Below are 20,371 nucleotides of genomic sequence, written 5' to 3' on the forward strand. Positions count from 1 at the left end.
AACAAAAAAAAAACTCTACATATGTAGTATTGACGTAATCGTACTAACCCAAAGATAAAGGTATCATGTTATTTATGTCACACGGTGAACAGCGCAAATTTAGAACTGCTTTCCTCTTCAAAAATGGAATAAAAATGGTGCAATTGAAAAAAAAACAACTCATCCAACAAAAATAGGCTCTCATACAGCTTTGCTGACAGAAAAATAAATGTATGACTCTTTAAAGGGTCAATGAATAAATAAAAATTAATGCTTGGTCCTTAAAGGGGTTCTCCAGGATATTAAAATTGATGGCCTATCCTTAGGAACTGCATTCCTTTTTATAGCGGCTGTGTGAGGTATTTCAGCGTTATCCCATTCAAGTGAAATTAAAAATTATCCCATGCAAGTGAAATTAAATTCCCAGATAGCCACTTTAAGGCCAAAATAAGTTAGTTAAGGAGTTAAACAAAATTATTTTACTGTTTAGTGGTTCTGACAATAGAGTTGGGTCTGTGACAATCTTTCAGCTCTTTTCTATAAAAAATAGCATTGATAGAAGTACTAAATGGGAGCTGCAAAATAAAAAGTAAAAAATATAAAAGTCTGATAACAAGCAGGTGAAGTAGTTCAGTGCTGCTCCTACCATAGGCCAATAGTAGTCGTGTGCCCTGGTACATCCAAGAATAATGAGTGGCTTTGAGGCCACATATGCGCTGTGATTCTGTTCTATGTGATCCATGGTAGGCACAATTCATATATAGCTGTCGTCTTTGGTTTCTTAATGATTTCTAGGACCTTGCAGAGAAAGGAGCTGGATATAGCAGTGCCAGTAGCATTTAGAACCACTTGCAGCTGTACTTTACTGCACGTTTGCTGCAGTATAGGCAGCGTGTAATTCTGTCACAGCAGTAGGGCAGTAAGGTTGCTGTATGCGGTGGCAGATTAAGTAGACCATAGGCCCTGGGTTGTTCCCCAAACTATGGACCCCCTTCCCCAACGCCGCTCTGCCATGTCCATAGTGAACACCACCTTTTTGTGCGGGCATTGACAAATGGGTGTTACGTTTCCCCTTGTCAAAGGACTGTGTCCCTACATACTGACAGTCTCCAACCATCGATGACTGTATCACACTTCCTCTTGACAATGGGAATGGTAACACACATTTGTCTATTAGTCCTGGGTACACAAGGAATATGTAGAATACAAGGATTTCCTACAACAGATATGTCAGGAGAGGGGACAGTTCCCCTATAGATCCAGTGACTCACAGGTGATGTCTTCTCTGATGGGAGTCGTTTTCTTTTCTTCTCCATCTGACACAGACTGTTATGGCAACTTCTCCTGATGAGACATCTTTGAAAAATCACTTCTGCAGCCATTTCCAGCATCTATAGAAACACACAAACTTAGACACCAAGGCCCAGAACCATACAGTAAAGGGGTTGTCCGTGCACAGACCGTTTTTTATACTTATGACCTATCGATGTGCCCAGACAACCCCTTTTACTCAGACTAATAAGTTTGGACCCCAGACTAGATCATAGAATACATACAGACCCAGACCTTCTAAACTATTGCAGTCACCAGACCAGACCCCAGAACAAGCACCCTAAATAAATACAGAGCTCAGACAGGACCCCTAAATACAGACCCCAGACCCGACCCTCTACACTAATAATGACCCCAAACCTGACTCCCTTAAATGATACCCCTAAACTAATACAGACCCTAGACCAGGCCCCCTATATACAGACCCTAGACCCCTAAATACAGATCCCTCAATACAGACCCCAGACCTCAAACTAATACAGACCCCACACATGACCTCCTACACGAATAATGACCGAGACCTGACTACCTTAAGTAATACAGAACCCAAACCAGACCCCCTAATCTAATACAGACCCCAGACCAGACCCCTAAATGCAGACCCCTAAATAAAGAACCCTAAACTAATACAGACCCTAGACCAGGCCCCCTAAATACAGACCCCCTAAATACAGACCCCAGACCAGACCCCTAAATACAGACCCCTAAACTAATACAGACCATAGAACAGGCCCCCTAAATAGACCCTGTAAACTAATACAGACCCCAGACGGCAGACTAATACAGATCCCCTAAATACAGACCTGAGACCCGTTAAACTAACACAGACCCCTAAATATACAGACCCTAAACCACTTAAACTGGTACAGACCCCAGACCCCTTAAACTAATACAAACGCCAAACTTCCTAAATACAGACCAGACCACTTAAATAGTCCCCCTAAATAGTCACCAAACCACACCCCCTAAATACAGTCCCCACACCAGACCCCTCAAACAAATCCATCCCCTTATACTTACATAGCAGCTCACCTTAGTCTTCTCTGTGGAGTCTTGCTGCTGCTCAAGGTCCTGTGGTCATGTGACCAGCAGGTCTCTAAACAATAGTAAGAACTTCAGAGATGAGGTCATGTGACCATATGTCTAAAGGTCCTTTTTCAGGACATATACAATGCCGTTTCGTTGTGGTTTTTGCCACAATTCCCGGAGCCTCGGGCCCCGAGCGGCCGCCCAAAACGCCCTATGATGATCCGCCATTGGCTGTATGATACCACTGTGCATTGAAGCTTGACTGCAGTGCCCCTTTGTGTCACAGTCTCTTTGCAGCTGACCTATTTTTTGGTGGGTGTAATGACTTTCTAAAAATGGGGTTCCTATAGAAAACTGTACAAATTCTAGTTTAAGCAACTGAGATGTAATTGTGGCCCTTTCAATCTTATTATATGGCCCTCAGACCAAAAAACGAGTAATCGGTGTGTGAGCATGTCTGATCTTATGTACGCCTAAAGTAAGTTCTGGTCTTAACGCTGCACCTCCAGGGCTGTAGATATAGAGGGCGCAGAAGTAGCAGTCACACCCGGGTCCTGTTCCCTAAGGGGAGGGCTATAAAGAAACACCTAAATGGCACATAGGGGGGGGGGGGGGGGGCCAGGAGCTTCAAGTTATGCCTCTGTGAACCTAAGTCAGATATAATGTTCATTGCAGTTGTAGTGGTGGTTCCGTGTATAATGTTTATATGTCTTTTCCACTGAAATGTTTGCACTGGTCACATATCTCCTCTAGCAGATGCTTTGTTGCTCTCTGAGCTGTCGAGCTGGCCAGTTTTCCTTCTCTCACAGTTTAGATGACCTCTCTCTTTTTTTTTCTCGCCTTCTTCCTCTCTGGCCTGTTCATGTTAAACAGTTGTTTTTCTGTAGCAAATGAATGGTTGCCACCCTCTGCAGGCCAGAGATGGAAAAGACTGAAATATTTATTTGTACGTTGCCTGCCAATGAAAAAAGATGACCCCCCTTTATTATCATTGGCTATGTAGTTAGTAAAATCTATAATTTTTTGCCATTTTGATTTTTACTGCATTTTTACTCTATTCAGTGCAGAAAAATCTCCCATAGTCAACTTCAGCTATATGCTGTTGATGGATCTTATAATAGCTGGATTCTTTTGCTTATTATGGCATGTGTATGGCACCCAGGATAAATCATAAGGCTATGTTCAGACGTAATGGAAATGTTCCACTTTGTAGCTAAATCCAGGACAAAATGTGTTACATCTGGTTTTTATAGAGGATTTTGTTGCAGATTTTATCCTATGCATTGCAAAGGATGAAATCTGTAACATATAGGGAGGGTTTAAGATTTAAATATCTGTAGCAAGTCCTAAAATCCACACTGATCTTCTCCACTGTATTCAAATGGGATTTGTTAAACCTTTTTTCACCTTTTTCATTGTACTCTAATTTGCTTTGAAATCCGAATATAAAGTCTGATAAACATAGAAATACTTTAGACTTGCATTAAGTTTTTATTTATTGATTGATTTATTATATGAGTGCCTTGCCAACAGAGACAATAAGACCCAAAGCCCATTTACAGCATTATGCATTCAAAGTACTAACTAGAGATCTATCAACAGCAACCTGTTGACGCTTCTACTAAATAAGTCTTTGGTCTAATTTTCATATATAAATGTATGTTTTATAATCCCTTATTGTTTGTCCAATCTTCTCATCTATGTAAATGACTCTAAGGGTTCGTGCACACTGGCAATGCACCTGTATGACTCCTTTAGTACAGAGTCGTACAGCCTCCATGTGCTTCCATACATGTTCTGTCAGAATCTGTATGTATGGAGATATTTTCTCCTAGAAGCAATCTTATGGGTGCGTATGCCTTCCTCACCTACAGAGTCGGATGGAACATGCCATGTTTTTCTTCTGATTCCATATGTCTCCGTATGAAATCGGAGGCATATGGGGAAGGCTCATGCACCTCTATGGCAGCCCTATTATGGCTCTATACAAAACTAAACTGTAATGCAGCCATGTGCATGAGACCTGAGGGTTGAATGGTTCGGATACTGGAGAAATACATGCACATTAAAGTAAATATGGCAGCATAGTATGAAAACTGGTCCGCTGCTCTAATAGCCAGAACTGCACAAACAAATATTGTGCCATTTGGCTATTAGCAGCTAACAATTAATACAACAGACTCATAATTATAAGTCCGCTGTATTCATGAGGGGATCGTTCCCCCCCCCCCGCCCCTCTCGACAGGGACTGACAGGCTGTCGTGTATCTGCATGTACACATGGCAGCTATTAATCACTACTGAGAGAGGCGAGAGTAGGGCTATCCTCATGAATACAGTGGATCATAAGTAAGAGTCCGCTGCATTTTTTGATAGCTGCTGTTAGTCAAACGGCAAAACATATTTTGTGCCATTTGGGCTAATATTGGGGTGGAACTATCCCCATACTATGCTGCCCTTGGACAGGGCAGCATAGTATGAATGCAGATACCATTTACTCACTTATTTCACATTTCACATCTTGAAGAATGTAACAGGGTGCACATGGTTGCTCGAAATAAATTTTGCCAATGTTTTACCAGGGGTCTCTGCATGTCAAATTGGTTAGAACAGCAGCTTCTATCCTATATACACCGTGTTCCAAATTATTATGTACATTGGATTTAAGTGTCATAAACATTTAATTATTAGTTTTTCAATTAAACTCATGGATGGTATTGTGTCTTAGGGCTCTTTGGATCATTGTAATCAATCTCAGTCACTTGTGATAATTAGTTTGCCAGGTGTGCCCAATCAAAGGAAAACTACTTAATAAGGACGTTCCACATTATTAAGCAGGCCACAGGTTTCAAGCAATATGGGAAAGAAAAAGGATCTCTCTGTTGCCGAAAAGCGTGAAATAGTGCAATACCTTGGACAAGGTATGAAAACATTGGATATTTCAAGGAAACTTAAGCGTGATCATCGTACTGTGAAAAGATTTGTGGCTGATTCAGAGCACAGACGGGTTTCTTCAGATAAAGGAATAATGAGGAAGGTTTCTGACAGACAAATTAATAGGATTAGGAGAGCAGCTGCTAAAATGCCGTTGCAAAGCAGCAAACGGGTATTTGAAGCCGCTGGTGCCTCTGGAGTCCCGCAAACCTCAAGGTGTAGGATCGTCCAGAGGTTTACAAGTGTGCATAAAGCTATTATTCGGCCACCCCTAAACAATGCTCACAAGCAGAAATGGTTGCAGTGGGCTCAGAAATACATGAAGACTAATTTTCAAACCGTGTTGTTTACTGATAAGTGCCGTGCAACCCTGGATGGTCCAGATGGATGGAGTAGTAGATCGTTGGTGAATGGCCACCATGTCCCAACAAGGCTGCGACGTCAGCAAGCAGTCATGTTTTGGGCTGGAATCACGGGGAGAGAGCTGGTAGGCCCCTTTAGGGTCCCTGACGGTGTGAAAATGACCTCTGCAAAGTACGTAGAGTTTATGACTGACCACTTTCTGCCGTGGTACAAAAAGAAGAACCGTGCCTTCCGTAGCAAAATTATCTTCATGCATGACAATGCACCATCTCATGCTGCAAAGAATACCTCTGTGTCATTAGCTGCTATGGTCGTAAAAGGAGAGAAACTCATGGTATGGCCCCCATGTTCCCCTGACCCCAACCCTATTGAGAACCTTTGGAGCATCCTCAAGCAAAATATCTATGAGGGTGAGAGGCAGTTTACATCAAAACAGAAGCTCTGGGAGGCTATTCTGACATCCTGCAAAGATATTCAAGCAAAAACTGTCCAAATACTCACAAATTCAATGAATGCAAGAATTGTGAAGGTGATATCAAAGAAGGGGTCCTATGTTAACATGTAACTTGGCCTGTTAAGTTTTTTTGATTGAAAGAGCTTTTGATTTCTGTAAATATGACCTCCTGATGCTGCAAATTCAACAAATTACCATTTTAGTTCTCTTTACAACCTTTAAAATGTTTTGATCTCTGTTGTGCATAATAATTTGAAACAGTGCATTTTGAGTTTTTTGCTTCTAAAAAAAAATCTGTTATCATTAGGAGATTTGTTCAATAAAATTTGCATTATACTCCAACGGTTGATGGCTTGAAGATTATACTGACTGTCATTTGCATCGACTATTTAGGAAAATCAGCGAAAAATAACATTTGCATAATAATTTGGAATGCAGTTTAATGTAAAGACAAAGATAATACCTGTGATTGAAAGCGTATATAGTCCCTCTATAAATGCCTTGTAAGACTTTCTTCTTGAATAGGGGGTGCAGTGAAGGTTTGATATTATACAAGTATGTAGGGGAGCCGGAAAATGTTCAAAGTCAGAAAAGTATATTAATGCATGGGATGGGAAGTGTCTGTTGGAACTAAAGGCTGGAAAAATATGGTTTGTTTAGCTTGAGAAAAAGACTTTTAGGTGATCTTATTAATAAGTTTAACTATATCCAGAGTCAATACAGAGATTTGGTACACAAACTATTAATTCTATGAACTATATAATGGACAAGGGACTATCATTTATGTGGAGGACTATAGCAAAGGGTTCTTTACAGTAAGAGTGGTAAAACTCTGAAATACCCTAAGCAAGAGGTAAACATAAAAAAACAATGACAGGATTGTAAAAAGTTCTGACATTGAAAGTTATAATGAAAAGGGAAAGAATGTTGTTAAATTCATCCACAAAAATTATTCGACTGTCCTAGTGGGGTCAGGAAGGATTATTTTTTTCACCTATGAAGCAAAATTGGCCACAAGCCTTGTATTACGGTATATACTGTATGTTTGAACGCTTAGTAAACTGAACTCGGAAGAGAAAACTGCTGAGATATGAGCAGTTGTTTGGTGGGGTCCACACACTGGAGAGACGCGGTATCTGTTCCTGCCTGTGATGTGGAAGGAACATAGAGGTCATGGTAGATTTTTTTCCCTTGACTTAGAAAATAGCGGTTCTGCAGGGTCAATAAATCCCTTGGTTTTGCTAGCTGCTATATTGTTTGTATCTGGAGTTAGACATTTACCTTTCTGGATAATATTAAATGAGGTAAAACGTCACATTTAATGGCTTGCTGTTTAGTAATGCTTCAGAAAAAACTTCTGAAAACTTCAGCGGAGCACTGTATGGAGGGATTTCCCAGAGTTTCTGATCGCAGTTGTTTGAAAATAGAAGTAATGATGTCTTTGCAACGGTTGTTTAATGAGTCATTTAGAAAGGAAAACACAGGCAAGGAATTATATAAGGGCAATTTTGTCAACGATTTATAATTTCAAGCCCTCAAGCTTATAAATGCGGCCTGGAAAAAAATAGGCTTTTTACTGCAAGTATTGGAAGGAAAGTGATTTTATTACAGAAAGACCAAAACAACCAGACATTCCATCACAGAAGTCGTTTCCTCTCAGATTTTCCTCCTCGGAGCATTTGTGTTTGATCTAATTAAAATGTATGAACATTTAATGACTGATATTGTACACTGAATCCAGACATGTCATGCGAGAAATAATCCATGTATAATGTTTGTTGTATAATCCATCATATAACATAAGGCTCATAGACGATATACAGGGTGGGCCATTTATATGGATACATCTAAATAAAATGGGAAAGTTGGATACAAAATGGCCGACTTCAAAATGGCCACCATGGTCAACACCCAGCTTGAAAAGTTTCCCCCCTCCCATATACTAATGTGCCACAAAAAGGAAGCTAATATCACCAACCATTCCCATTTTATTTAGGTGTATCCATATAAATGGCCCACCCTGTAGACAGTCCTAAAACTATGCAAATGACTTTTGATGCGTTTGCGACTTTTATACGACACAAAACGGTCTTCGAAAAGTTAATTCATTCCCCCCATGTTTTTAGTCATACTCTTACTCTCATCATAGAGCAAATGGTAGTAGTTCGGTTATTGCTGTAGTGTGAACATGTCTGAAGTCAAGATGTATTGGAGATGATAAGAGTTCTTGGAAGAAATTCCCCACAAATTAATGCTGTCAACAAAATTGCTGGGAACATCCATAACTTTCCTTCCCAAAAGAATATCATTAGGAAGGATTATGGGGAATGTTTTCCAGTAATTTATTTTTCTCGCACCACAAAGTATATGAATTTTACTCTATAGTCTTCTTTCCAGTTTCTCATATGGAACATATTAAACTGGGAAACTAGTGTGTCTTTATTTGCGGAGTAGAAGGTATCCAGAGGTTACAGTGGCTGGAGTGACACTTTTTGGTATTTTTATTTGACTGGTCACATACAGACATACAGGTTCATATCAAACAGGCAAAATTTAAATAAATATATACAATGTGTATATATATATATATATATATATATATATATATATATATATATATATATAAATTTATTGTGTGCTAAAGCTGCAAGATTTTGTTCTGAATTCATTTTTAAATATCAGAATGAAGACATTCATGATTATAGCAATTATGAATATTCATGGACATCAATGAGAGAAGGAGGAGCCTATGGACTGGCAGGAATAGACCCAGTATTGTGACATCATCATGTGACATCATCATATTAGTAACCAATCATTTTATTTCCCTGACAAACAAAATATTATCTCTGTCAAGAATTAAAAACCAGATCCTGCAGAACCACTGATTTGTTGGGCAAGAAATTCACCAGTGATCACATTTCCATGTCACATGCTGCATAGGAATGGATAAAGCAGCTCTCAGCGCCAGAACCCTCCGAGTCCAAACAGTAAAGATATGAGCTCCTTTTACCATTAAAAGTATGACAGGGGAAGAAGGTGGAGGAATGGAAGATTGTCCTTAAATGGGTACACCGGGATATTAACAATGATGGCCTATGCTTAGGTTACATGCCATGTCTCTAGGGGGTACTCGACCAGTCTTCATGCAGTTCTTTTAATACTTTCAGTATGTGGTATGATCATAGCCTTGGGGGAACTTTGATATGATCTATTTGAATACTTGGCTTGGAGTCATTGAGAAACACTGCCCTAGACCATCAGGAATGCTGACATTAACCCTTTTTCTACCCTAGAGTACCAGGGTTTTTACCATTAACCTCTCTAGATCACAATGAATATTATGGTTAACCCCTGAATCACTGTAGGAATAGTCATTATTAATTCTTAAGACACCTCAGACCTCAAGCATTTAATATAAACATTTAGGCTTCCAGGAAACGCAAAGTAATAACCTCTAACCCCTAAAAGTATACCATGACTCGTGGGCGCCCCTGTGTCGCCATGAAGCCCACGCATTTTGACGATATGTTTCCACATTCCCCTTCTGTTACATGTCCCTCCTTGGATATCAGCCATAAGCTTGTAATCTGTGCCAGATCTTCCTCACTGGTGAAATCAAGTATGCTCACAGAACCAAACAAATATAGCGGCTTTAGCAGGACAAAGGTATAGTCAGTGATTATGTAGCCAAAAAAGAAATCACAGAAAAATCAGCTGATCAAAAAAAATCACACAGTAAAACATAAACTTGGATAAAAAAGGGGAAAATTATTATCCCTCCAAACAATGATGCAAAAAATAATAATAAGGGTGAAATATTTTTTTTCCCCTTTAGTTAATTGAGTTGAGAGAACAAGAAAAACAACAGACCCTGGTATACCCTATCTGGTCACCCTTCCTAGTTGGAGTAACGCCCCTACTCAAGGGACGACTCCAACCTGTACCCTAAATATCCTATTAATGGTCTAGCCAATTCTTTATAGTGGATACCTGGTACAGAGGTGGGACCTAGAGACGCAAATGCACAAATAGAAAAAGCAAAAATGTGCAAAAACTTCAAACTGTGCACAACAATGGGTAGGCACAAATGAAGGAAAAAAATATACCCAGCAAAAAGATATGCACATATAAAAACATACCACAAGAGGGACGTGGCTAGCATTGCATGAAGTCGGACGTGTGATCTCCGAGCTCCTGCTGGAACGGCGATATTAGCGGCACTACGCAGCTCATTAGCCTTACAAACTTTCCTACCTTGTCCCTGCTACACCTGGGATCTATCAAAGCATGTGAGAGGTCGAAAAAAGAAAAGCCCAATGTAGTTGACAACGTTTTTCCCGGCTTCTGATTCCTCCCAAAATGGCACCGAGCGCCGAGCTGTTGGGCGGATGGCTGAATCTCTCCTGTCTAATTCCGTTTCCTCTTGCTCCTCTTTACAAGCAACTCCTATTGCGTGGGATGACTGCTCTAATCTTCCCTCATCCCCTCCCTTGCAACCCCCTGCTCATCCTAGTCCGGAGTCCCTTGTGACTGTAGCTACTATGAAACTTTTGTTGGCTGACCTGCACAAATCGTTGCATAGTGATTTGTTGAGAGCAATGGGGAACATGCAGGCGGAGGTTACTTCACTGGGAGAACGCACTTCTCATATAGAGCAAACAATGTCTGAACTCACTGCAGCCCATAATGAAATTGTGGATGTATCCACTGCTATGGAAGACAATCTTGAATCTCTTAAAGCTAAGCTTGCTGATATCGAGGATCGTTCCAGGAGGAACAACCTGAGGTTCAGAGGTATCCCTGAGCAAATGAAGGCGGATCAACTTTCAGAATTCATGGTGGACTTTTTCACGAGTTTGCTCCCTTCTGCCTCTCCAACTGATCTAATCATTGATGGGGCTCATCGCTTACCTAAGCTGAAAAGTTTGCCTTCTTCAGGTCCGAGGAATGTCATAGTACACATCCATTTCTTTCACATTAAAGAGAGATTGGTGGAGGCTTCTCGTGCTGAACCTGCCCTACCTGCAAGATTTCACCACATCTCCATATTTGCTGACCTGTCTGCGGCTACCCTAGCCAGGAGGAAAGCATTTGCTCGAAGTACTAAGATTCTTCGAGATCAAGGCAAAGGGACTTTCCTTTTAAATGGTCTGAGGGAATGATTCCTTACTTAAGTATCTCTCTTACTTATCCTTGTAGTAAGTTGGTATCGATAAATTATAATACCTTGATGCACACTTTAAACAAAGATGTCGTATCTTACTCCAGGTTTCCTTTGTCTTGGATGGGTCGCATATCTGCCTCCAAAATGTTATTGCTTCCTAAGGTGTTGTACTACATTCGAAACCTTCCTATTCCGGTTCCCAAATCTCTATTGAGGCGTATTCAAACTATTTTTACGAGGTTTATTTGGAATGGTAAAAGGGTGAGGGTTGCTACGAAAATATTGCATTTGTCTATAGCTAAGGGAGGTTTGTGTTATCCGAATACTATTATTTCAGTTACTTATATAGCACCAACATATTACACAGCGCTGTACAGAGGTCCTCTTTTTTTACTGTCCCGATTGGGGCTCACAATCTAAATTCCCTATTGGTATGTTTTTGGGAGGAAACCAGAGTACCTGGAGGAAACCCACACAAACACAGGGAAAACATACAAACACCATGCAGATGTTGTATTTGGTTGGATTTGAACCCAGGACCCCAGTGCTGCAAGGCAATAGTGCTAACCACTGAGCCACCGTGCATGACTGTATACCGCTTATCCAAATTATTTCCCAATGTGTCTCCCATTTGTTGGTTCTTTACTACATGTCTGGTGGAGGTGTGACCTCATAATTCCCTTCTGGGCAGAGATACAACAGTTGTTAAATGATATCTTTGGCTTCCATGTTCCGTGGGGACCAGAGGTTGCACACTGAGTCTCTGGATGAAGCTCCAGGATACAGCTGTCTATAGACTGTGGTCTAAGGCATCATGCACACGACCATAGCCATATACACGGCCATGATTTTCGGGTCGGCCAGGAGCGGAGGGTCAACCGCGAGCCATAATAAGACATGTCCGTTTTTTCTGCGGTCCAGGCTCCTGGGCCATGCACATACCGTAGAAACCACGGTCGTGTGCATGGCCCCATAGAAGTGAATGGTGCCGCTAGTCTACCGTGGATTTTCGGGGGAATTGTGACCGCAAAAGCACGTTCATGTGCATGGGGCCTAATGGAGCTCCTTACCGTTGGCGCGCAATGTGATCATTGTGACAGGTTATCACAGCGATCACAAGAAGCTCCGTGAGACAGAGGAGTGGCAAACCAGCTAACTCTGCAGGATGCTCTGAAATGTCCTTGCAGAGTTAAATGCGGACCGCCCAGACGTTTATAGTCTATGAGCGATCCGCAACTGGTTAAATAACACAATTCTGTCTGCCTGCAGCCTATAGCTGCCACTAGGGGGAGCTTGCAGCACACAAATTCACAAAACGCCCATTGACCCATTGATAATGAGATCCGTATAAATGCAGATGTGGTTCCCCTAGTGGTGGCTACCAGCTGACAGGCTATATCAGAGAACAACTCAAGCCTGAAGAACACATTTTTTTTATTTTTGAGCCCTGTTTTTGTCCTACTGGCTTCTCTTTTGCAAGTTTTCTGCTTTCATTGATAAGTTAGTGCTATGCTGTGTTTAGTTCTGTGAGAGTGACTGACAGGCGGGAGTATGACTTTCCACACAGGAAGTTATTTGTGCCTAAATAATCATTGTTAGGCAAAAAGATGCTGTCGTTCTCTTAGCAAGGTGACCACCACATTACATTAAAGCCTATTCAAGTAGGTAGTCACCTTGCATTCTCATAGGCTGCGGGCTTCAGCCTCTGTAAGGGTTACAATGTATAAAAAAACAAAAAAATAATAATACAAGAAGGAAGCACTAATCAGGTACAAAGGGAAGGGGTAAAGTATAATATAGAAAAAAAAAATCATGAGAATGTAATTGAAGTTCTTTGAGGTGCCACAAGGTGGCAATATTACTCTTTGAATATGATCATTCCTTGAAAAGTTCTGGATTTTTTTTCGTTAGGATTCTACTTCATCCCTCATAACAGTGCAGGAATAAAACATGTGTTGCATTTCAGCATGTACATTTTGATAAATTCCAAATCCCTATATTAATCTATTACATATACTGTGAAAAAAAATAGTTTATACTCCTGTAAACTGCAACAATTTCCCGGTGCCAGAACGGCTCAGGTCAGGTTCATACATAGTTTTTGTTGCAGAATGTCGGTTGCGGAATGCACACAGAAATTCAGCGACATAATACAGTACGATGTAAGTGAATGGTGTTTTAACAAACCTCATTCACTTACAATGTAAAAAATCTGCAGTGGATTCCAGACATGCTGCGGAATTTTAAATCCACTGCAAATCCTATCGGTTGTTTTAATGTCGCATATTTAATTAATTGCAAAGTAATTCGTGAAATCCGCCGCTAAATCCTCATTAACCTCTTCCCGACATCCGCCGTACATATACGGCAAACATCGGGTGGGGGAGTTTGGAGCGAGCCCATAGAATGAGCGTGTCGGCTGTGTGTTACAGCCGACACTTCTGGGTAACGAGCGGGAGCCCGCAGTCAATAGCGACCACTGCATTTAAATTACTAAAAGCAGGGGGGTGACTCCCCGTAACGTTCAAACGACACCTCCCCTCCCCCCGCAGCGTGATTGGTGGGTGCTGTTGGTTGGCATAGCAGCCTGGGGACCTGAAGAAGGCCCTCAGGTCCGCCATCTTCGTTCTCCTATGAGGGCCTCATAGAAGACTCTCCGTATCATGATATAGTGGAATACATTAGTATTGCAGTACATAATAAATAAATAAAAAATTTAAAAGCTAGAAATAAAACCCTTTTCCCATTTTCCCTCAAGCACAATGTAAAAAAATTAACATAACTGATATTTACGCATCCGTAAAAGTCTGAACTAAATATCATTATTTAGTCCGCACGTTGAACGCCGTAAAAAATTAAAACCGTCAGAATTGCTGTTTTTTTTGTTCAATTTATCTCCCACAAAAAATTCAATCAAAAGTGATCAAAAAGTCTCATGTACCCCAAAATGGTACCAATATAATCTACAGCTTGCCCTGCAAAAAATAAGCCTCATACCACTAAATCGACAGAAAATGAAAAAGTTATGGCGACAAAACTCAAATTTTATTTTTAACAATCAGTTTTTTCCTTTTAAAAGTAGTGAAACATAAAAAAAACTAAAATCAATTTCGTATCGCTGTAATCGTATTGACACGCAGAATAAAGTTCACATGCCGCACGGTGAACGCCGTAAAAACAAAACCACCCAAAAAATGTAGGAATCACAGTTTTTTTCCTATTCCATTCCACAAATATTTTTTTCCCAGTTTCCCACTACATTATATGGTACAGTAAATTGTGCCGCAAAAAATAAGCCCTTATGCGGCAATATTGATGGAAAAATAACAAAATTACGGCTTTTGGAATGTGGGGAGGTAAAAACTAAAGTGAAAATCCGAAAAACAGCTGCGGTGGGAAGGGGTTAAAAATTGCAAAGGAATCGGCATGTAGCACTGCTCCCTCTACCTAATCCCCCTCTCTTCTTTGGTCTGCCAGTAATCTGCATTCATTTTCTCAAACTCCTTTTCCATCATCCACAATGATCACTAATTGCATCTCCTATCTGAGCGAAGATGCCCCCTCAGTTTTTGTGTTCTTCAGCAACTGCTATATCTGCTAGCCTGATGGATATGCCCAAGAGCTCAGGACTACAGTTCTATCACTATAGACTCTCTGCCACGTATTTGTCATTTGATGTTTACCACTTCCCACCCTGCACCCTAAATGTACAGCACAGGCAACTGGGACTTGATGCCCAGGCATTTACCTATGGGCTGCGACTGTGAATGACAGCCTTCACCTCGTGGCAACGGCCGGGATAGAAGAACACTCAGATCCTGGCCATTTCACCCTTGTAAATGCTGCAAAAATAATTGCGCCATCAACAAAGGAAGGGGGCTTCTTTTGTCCCCATCATCCGCCTGGGCCAACGGTTTAATGCGACCATCATGGGCCTAACAAAGGGCTATTTGAGGATAATGACTGTTAAGGCATACCTTATGTAATAATTAGTAAGGCCACATTCAGACAGCCGTAATGTGGACACATCTTAGTGTCCGTGTTACAGCCGCAGGTACTGGCCTTACTGCACTTCTAATGACATCAACAAAAAAAACACATAATTTTTAACTAAACACCATATTTCTGGACTCCCTGCTCCACCTATGTGGGTTGGGCTTCAAAGGTGCACCAATTTAACAAAACATATCCACTTTACTAGTTAGTGGATGTATAAAAATAGGTTAATATTGTCGACTTTCTAATATTTAATTTTTCCTGCATTAAAACGTCTGCTCACCTGAACAGTTTATTAGGCTGAATACCAGATGTTTATTAAAAGCCTCATCAGCTGGAGAGTTTTTCACCGAAACTGCTTTTAATATATCTGCACTACCTATAGACTATGTGACACAGGCTTACAGCGTATTTATGTTTTGCTCTATCAGAATCGATTCTTAATGGCCTGGCCTCCTCGGATATCAGATTTACTTCTCTGTTTTGTGCTGTATAGGAACTGCTTCTGGCTGGAAACCCAGAGATCTGGATCAGCTTCAAGAATGCATTGTGCCTGGAAACAGTCAATCGCTGTACCTGCCGTGTTAATGATTAATAAGGTTGGGGTGATGGATGGAACATTTCTAGAACTGATTTGATGTCTTGCTGACAAAATTCCAAGAAAAATACAAACATGCAGGAAAAAGTACACCACGCTTTTCACTGAGATTGAAAGAATTTTACAAAGTGATTGAAAGAGGATACGTATTTACTGTACATCTTAAAGTGAATCCCAATTTTTTCAAAGCTTCACAGGATTATACTGAACAGAACTCCTATGACTTAGATACAGTGCAATTTGCACTGAGAAATTGGAGCCTATAGGAAAAGCTCATACTGGTACAGGTACAGAGCAGTACAGTACATGTTGTATAGGTAGATAGCAGTACAGTACATGTAGTATAGGTAGATAGCAGTACAGTACATGTAGTAGAGGTAGAGAGCAGTACAGTACATGTAGTACAGGTAGAGAGCAGTATAGTACATGTAGTACAGGTAGAGTGGAGTACAGTACATGCAGTACTGGTAGAGAGCAGTATAGTATGTGTAGTACAGGTAGAGAGCAGTACAGTACATGTAGTACGGGTACAGAGCAGAACAGTACTTGTAGTATAGGTAGATAGCAGTACAGTACATGCAGTACAGGTAGAGTGCAGTATAGTACATGTACTACAGCTAGAGAGCAGTATAGTACATGTAGTATAGGTAGAGAGCAGTATAATATATGTAGTACTGGTAGAGATCACTGCTGTACATGTAGTACAGGTAGAGAGCAGTACAGTACATGTAGTACAGGTAGATAGCAGTACAGTATATGTATTATAGGTAGATAGCAGTATAGTAAATGTAGTAAAGGTAAAGAGCAGTGCAGTACATGTAGTATAGGTAGATAGCAGTGCTGTACATGTAGTACAGGTCGAGAGCAGTAGAGAACATGTAGTACAGGTAGAGAGCAGTATAGTAAATGTAGTACAGGTAGAGAGCAGAACAGTACATGTAGTACAGGTAGATAGCAGTACAGTACATGTAGTACAGGTAGAGATCAGTGCTGTACATGTAGTACAGGTAGAGATCAGTGCTGTACATGTAGTATAGGTCAAGAGCAGTACGGTACATGTAGTACAGGTAGATAGCAGTGCAGTACATGTAGTACAGGTAGAGATCGGTGCTTTACATGTAGTACAGGTAGAGATCAGTACAGTACATGTAGTGCAGGTAGAGAGCAGTACAGTACATGTAGTACAGGTAGAGATCAGTACAGTACATGTAGTACAGGTAGAGATCAGTACAGTACATGTAGTATAGGTAGAGATCAGTACAGTACATGTAGTATAGGTAGAGATCAGTACAGTACATGTAGTACAGGTAGAGATCAGTACAGTACATGTAGTATAGGTAGAGATCAGTACAGTACATGTAGTACAGGTAGAGATCAGTACAGTACATGTAGTACAGGTAGAGATCAGTACAGTACATGTAGTATAGGTAGAGATCAGTACAGTACATGTAGTACAGGTAGAGATCAGTACAGTACATGTAGAACAGGTAGAGATCAGTACAGTACATGTAGTATAGGTAGAGATCAGTACAGTACATGTAGTATAGGTACAGGGCAGTACAGTACATGTAGTATAAAAAAGCAGAGGATTGGAGCAGCACTGTGAACAAATGCCTGACTAGGCTGGTGCAAAGCTTCAAAAATAAAGGAGAGACCTCTCCTTATGTGTTAGATATCCAAAAAAGAGAACATGAAACAGCACTCAAATAAAGTGAATTTATTCATCCAACATGGAACCACAACGTTTCACCTCCTCTATGAAGGCATTTTCAAGTGAAAACACTTGAAAATGCCTTCATAGAGGAGGTGAAACGTTGTGGTTCCATGTTGGATGAATAAATTCACTTTATTTGAGTGCTGCTTCACGTTCTCTTTTTTGGTACATGCAGTATAGGTAGATAGCAGTACAGTACATGTAGTATAGGTAGATAGCAGTACAGTACATGTAGTATAGGTAGATAGCAAGGAGCATGACTACAGCATCAGTGTAAAGGATCTGCCAGGCACAACTTCTGTGTATACGCCCATAGGTAATCAGTCTGCACCTGAGTCTATGTCTCTGAGACTGACTCCGTCTTCCACCACTCAGGATGGCCGGCTTAGGAGTGGGAGAGCCTATCGCAGCCTGGCCAGACGGAGCTAGCTCCCGCCCTCTGTCTATTTATACCTGCCTTTCCTGTTCCTCCTTTGCTTGTGATTCTTCTCGTGTGGTTTCCTGGCCCAGCTACAGCATCTACTATTTGATCCTGCTCCATACTGACCCTGGCTTTCTGACTACTCTCCTGCTCTGCATTTGGTACCTCGTTCTCTCCTGCTTTGACTCGGCTCGTTCACCACTCTTGTTGCTCACGGTGTTGCCGTGGGCAACTGCCCCATTTCCCTTAGCTTTGTCTACCCTTGTCTGTTTGTCTCGTGCACTTACTGAGCATAGGGACCGCCGCCCAGTTGTACCTCGTCGCCTAGGGCGGGTCGTTGCAAGTAGGCAGGGACAGAGTGGCGGGTAGATTAGGGCTCACTTGTCCGTTTCCCTACCCCCATCATTACAATCAGACTACATAGGTGTGTTTGTATTCTGTAACCATGGAGACATAGATTTGCTTAGAAGCTGTAGACACGAAACGTCAGGATATTGTTAACACAAAAAAAAAATGAAGGAGCTTTGCACATAGTCTTTAAATTTATCTTATTTTAGATGCAAAGGCATACTTACAGCAGAGCAAGCGTAATCTCGCGAGATGTCTCTGTAAACGACAGGTTACAGCGAGGTTACGCTTTGCTCTGCTGTAAGTGCCAAACAAATGTTAACGAAGTGCAGGGATTGTGAACAGACATCCCGTCCTGGCTGGAAGGAATGTCTAGTCACGGTCGAAACACTTCAGTAACGTTAATGTGTCAGTATAAGACAGCACATAGCGAACACTTCAGTGTCACTATGCGCTGACTTAATGAATGGGGAGAAGTGCATGACGCTGATTGGTCACTGATTGGTCAGCGTCATACACTCTTTGTACAACACCCACTTGGTCTAAAGTAAAAACACGCCCACTTGGGCATTAAGAAACGAATTAGTATAAATCTAAAATCGCTCCTAACGTGGTAAAAATAGATAGTTTTTCTAAATAAAAAGCACTGCTGTCACCTACATTATAGCGCCCATCTCCTTATGTAGGAGATAGGCCACTTATAATGTGGTGACAGAGCCTCTTTAAGTAAATTAAACTATTACGTTTTTTCTTGATTCATATGCACATTCTTAAGGTGTGTGTATATAGTTTTACCAGCAGAGGGCAGTAGAGTTCCTTATATTATTTAACACTAAATACAGAGCTCTTCATGTAATGAAATATCTTTCTTCTTACCTTGCGTTTTTTTTTTTTCACATTTTCCGCTTCAAAAACGAATCACTGTAAATCTTCTGATTTCCCTATAATTGTAATAATCTTCTGACTAATAACTATAGCTTACTAACCTAGGAAATTGTAGAGAAGAAAATCAGTGAGTTGGCAAATGACACAAAGTTAGCTCAAAATGGTCAATATTGTGACACCCATGGCCGCAGACCGTCGGGATTACGGACCCCCGACGGCCGCAGCCATGGATCAGTGAGCGCTGGCCCGCATTTCCTCCTCAGGAGACGCCAGCGCTCACTTCCGCTTCACTCTGCTGAACTTTCACAGGTTCCCTTGCTTGGACTATAGACTTTACCTGGTATCCTGTTTGGCAGCTGCTATCCTGCTATGGCGGTACGGCCCAGTGGGTCCACATAACCATCGTGGCAGTACGCTCAGGCCATGGACCCCGCTGGTCAACCCAAGACCATGACGACGTCACAAGTCATGCAGGCAGATATGCTAAACCTCCGGCCACGACAAGACCAACTCCTCCAGTCGGTGAACATCATTGCACATCAGCTGGATACGCAAGCTGCAGCCTTTCTGGCACCTGCTCCTGTTACCTCTGCTGTTGCTCCTACTACACCTCCAGGCAGCGCTAACTCCTGATTTTCTCTGCCACTACCTCATCGCTATGATGGAGGCACGAGGACCTGCAGGGGACTTCTGAACCAATGCCAGATTCACTTCACATTGTATGCAGAGGCCATCCCTTCTGATGACGTAAAGATCGCCTTCATAATCTCCTCACTTGCAGGGTTGGTTGGAGAGACAACTCTGGGTGGAGAAGGACTTTCTTCCAAATTGTCCATCCCCGTGACCATAGTGTCTGGTGAAAAGACGCACCAGGTCTCTGCCTATCTGGACTCTGGATCCGCAGATAACTTCATTCAGAGAGACCTGGTGGATCTTCTCCAGTTGCCCACAACCCCCCTGGAGAGGCCGTTGATCGTTGCCTCAGTGAATAGACTGCCTTTGCCCGACCCAAATGTATCTGTGACCAAACCGCTGAGGCTCCAAGTTGGAGCTCTTCACTCAGAGCTAATTTCTTTCCTCGTCCTGCCCAAGGCCGTCAACCTTGTGCTGCTGGGTCTGCCTTGGTTTTGACTACATGCCCCAGTTCTGGAC

General features: G+C 41.5%; 1 long non-coding RNA gene across 1 annotated transcript; it reads left to right on the plus strand.

Moving 5' to 3' along the window:
* Positions 1–8,938: 8,938 nt before the first annotated feature.
* LOC142652961 (uncharacterized) lies at positions 8,939–15,941 on the plus strand. The gene is made up of 2 exons (XR_012847995.1): positions 8,939–9,111; positions 15,750–15,941. It is a non-coding gene; the product is annotated as an uncharacterized LOC142652961 (long non-coding RNA).
* The last annotated feature ends 4,430 nt before the right edge of the window (positions 15,942–20,371 follow it).

Source organism: Rhinoderma darwinii, chromosome 5, assembly GCF_050947455.1.
Source record: "Rhinoderma darwinii isolate aRhiDar2 chromosome 5, aRhiDar2.hap1, whole genome shotgun sequence".
Classification (NCBI taxonomy): Eukaryota; Metazoa; Chordata; class Amphibia; order Anura; family Rhinodermatidae; genus Rhinoderma; species Rhinoderma darwinii.